Source organism: Sander vitreus, chromosome 15 (genome assembly GCF_031162955.1).
Source record: "Sander vitreus isolate 19-12246 chromosome 15, sanVit1, whole genome shotgun sequence".
In the NCBI taxonomy this organism is placed as follows: Eukaryota; Metazoa; Chordata; class Actinopteri; order Perciformes; family Percidae; genus Sander; species Sander vitreus.
In genome coordinates this window covers 24,820,767-24,824,205 of record NC_135869.1, presented here as the reverse complement: position 1 = coordinate 24,824,205, position 3,439 = coordinate 24,820,767, and positions in this window count along the sequence as shown.

Below are 3,439 nucleotides of genomic sequence, written 5' to 3'. Positions count from 1 at the left end.
GAGTTGGTTTTTTACTACTTTAAAGGGAAAGTGTACAAAGTGCACTTCTGTCAGTGTACTTTCAGTTTCAGTCTGATCTGACTTAACTTTAATTATACTGTCCTCTAGTGGCTAAGGTCGGCCGTTCACACAAATCAAATTAAATCACGTCAACCTTTTATGTATTTACATAGGATTTTTTTTGTGCAAATTTGTTATGCAGTGCTTTTCCTAAAATGTTACAGAAATAGAAATGTTACATAAGCATTGCTCTTTGCATAGAATAAAGTTGAATACAACTGAAGGCTTAATGTTTTAGAGCACATTACAAGTTCGCAAGTTTTTTTTACACTTGTGACCTCTTAATTTGAAGCCATAGCTCCTTGTGGCTCATTGTCACCAGTTGAATGTCTGTGAGTTGTAAGCAGTTTGGTCAAAAAGTGATTTTCTCTTCTCAGATTTCATTTGATTGAATGAAAAAAAGGCAAGACTATGCTGCATTTCACAAGAAAGAGTAAAAGATTGGATGAATAAACATTGTTTTGTGTTCCAGAAATCATGTTCTTTATACGTTAACTTAACATTTACTTAGGTATTAGCTATTGGTGTTAGTGTGTTTTAAGAGGCCTGTTACAGTTTTTTTTCATTTGCTTACACACTAAAATAAACTTTCCCACAATTAGCAAAACCTTACACTCAAGGAGCAAAAAAACTGGTCTAGATTTGCACAAATGTAAGCACATTGTCAGCTTCACACTTTTTGCAATACATTACACACAGTGATTTGCAAAACACTAAATACACTTGTATGCATTTGACACAGAAAGGTATCATGATGTCATCTCCTTGCAATTTCAAAGCAAAGGCTTTCAAATGAACACACCCATGAACCAATTGGTTAAACACAGCCACCAGGTACGCAAACACATGATTGCTTAATTGTAGACACACCAATCAGGTTTAAGCACTATATCAAATGCAGCAGGTAAGTTCACCTGCCTTCAACCAAAATGGAAGGAGTCAGAAGAAGAAGACTGAGAGTGAGAGGGGGAATCCACAGAGGAGGAGAAGAAGGTAGAGGAAGAGACCCAGCCAGAGGTGGAGACCGAGGTGGAGGTAGAGGAAGAGGGAGAGGAAGACCTGAAGCCGGAGAATAGGCTCAAAGAGGAGAGAAGAGGACCAAATTTATCAAATGAAAGTCGCGCAACACTAGTGGACCATGTTGTGAACCACGGATTGATGCTGAGGGAGGCTGGACTAAGAGTTCAGCCAAATCTTAGCAGATATACAGTGGCATCTGTCATAAGGACATTTTGACAAGGAAACAGGTAAAAGAAAATCTGTCTACAGTTACAGTAATCAGCTGCTCATTGTATGCACCATATCAGCGCTTTTGATACCCCTCCCTGTGACATTTGAGGATTGAGGGTCGAGAACGACAAGGAGGAAGGGGGCCCATATTCACGCGAGGGTTTACGATCTCCGGCCCCAGGCCCAGGTACCCCTCATTCAGGCCATGGAGGACGCCTGTGACCAAGTCGACGCCGCAGCTGTGCAAGGATGGATTCGACATTCAAGACGGTTGTCTTGCCAATGAGGATATTGCCTGTGATATTCTCTGGCCAGATCCAGCTAGGCGAAGAGATAATGTCTAGTATTTTCTGTACTTTTTCAGATCTTTTTTTTTGTTGTTGTTTTTTCTGTGATTGTAACCTGTACTAGATACCGTATTTTATATTTGTCTGTTGTTTGCTGAGCTAATAGTGGTATGCACACTAGTAGCATGAAAACTGGGACTTGTTTTGTTGTTGATTCTCCATGTTGACATGTTGACTGATTTGGGTATATGGAGAAAAATAAATTATATTTTCTTCAGTCTGCAGCATTGGTCTTGTGTAGTGTTTGGTGAACTTATTGTAAATTTGCACTTTCTCTGTGTTCTTCATTTACAGTACTCTAATCACTGAGAAGTAGAATTGCAAAAAGTGTTTTAGGTTAGCAACAGCAGTGTGTATCTGGTTCAAACATATTCATATGGTAACAAAATATGTTTTTCATTTTACAAAGGGTCTGAGGTGTTCTGCTAATTGGGTGTGTGTTTGTGCTAATTGTGGGTAGTGTTTTGAAAAATTTCAAAATTGTGCTTAAGCAATTGAAAAAAACTGTAATGAATTATGGAAGAGGCAGCAGGTTCCAATTATGTGATTTGAGTTTTTGGCGGCGCTGCTCTTTTATTTTTATTACATCGTAATTGTGCATTGGAGCCCTTGTCTACTCTTTTCTCCTTGCACTGATGTTGCTGATTGCCATTAACGTAGTTCATGCTAATATCGTCTTTTCAAATCTGAAACACAGACTCATGTAAAATGTCTGGGTTCATAAGGCAGTATTATCTATAACTCACTAAACCTGCATGGCTTCTGGTCACTTTGTTGATTTCTACAGCTTATGAATCTGTGTTTAGGCCACCAGATGGTCAAATTTGATACAAATGGGCAAGCCAGAGGGGGATTTAGAGTAACCTGTTTCATAAGGGTGCTAGATAATCTCTTCATCTGCCAGGTAGACATGTATAAAGCAACATGCAGTATTCCCCAAAATGCTCAAATCAGCCCCATACTGTGTTTAAGAAACCTAAAACACTAGCAGCCTTACTTTAGTCAATACTCCTGCATTTTTGCTTCATGTAGTGAAATACAACAAAGGGTAATATTTAAACTACTTTGACTAAAATGTAGTATCATCAAAAAGTTATAAAATACATGAAAGTAATAAACATGATACAATGTAATATGATTATCGTCTCTGTCAGTGCATAGAATAATCTCGATTGTACCGTATTTTCCTTCTCTTGAGAATTGTTTTTGTTCTCTTGTGTGTTCATGCTCAGTGTGTGTGTGTGTGTGTGTGTGTGTGTGTGTGTGTGTGTGTGTGTGTGTGTGTGTGTGTGTGTGTGTTTGTTGTGTGTGTTCAAAGTAAAATGGCTGCCAGGGTACAAAGTTATATTAAGCAAATTTATGAGAACACAGCGCTGCGAGTAAACTCAGGAGTGGGGGTGAAATGTGTGATGCTGATTAAAAGCAGATGATGATAATGGTGTGTGTGTGTGTGTGTGTGTGTGTGTGTGTGTGTGTGTGTGTGTGTGTGTGTGTGTGTGTGTGTGTGTGTGTGTGTGTGTTGCAAAGTGAATCAGCCGCTCAGTAGGGGCTCCTGACTATGTTTGATGTCACCGGATGAAAAGAGTTCACAAATAACACGATTTTAACCGCATCAGCCTGATGCAACAGAAATAGAGACAGATCCCCACAGCAACATTTCCTTATTATCATTCTTTTGGTCTGATTTTTTGAGTGAAGATCACATTTGTTTTTGCAGGTACAGCAGATTATATTCAGCACACAGCTTCTGTGGGAGGGATCAGAGAGGGTGGGAGGGAGGAGGGGGAGACTGTCTACATAAA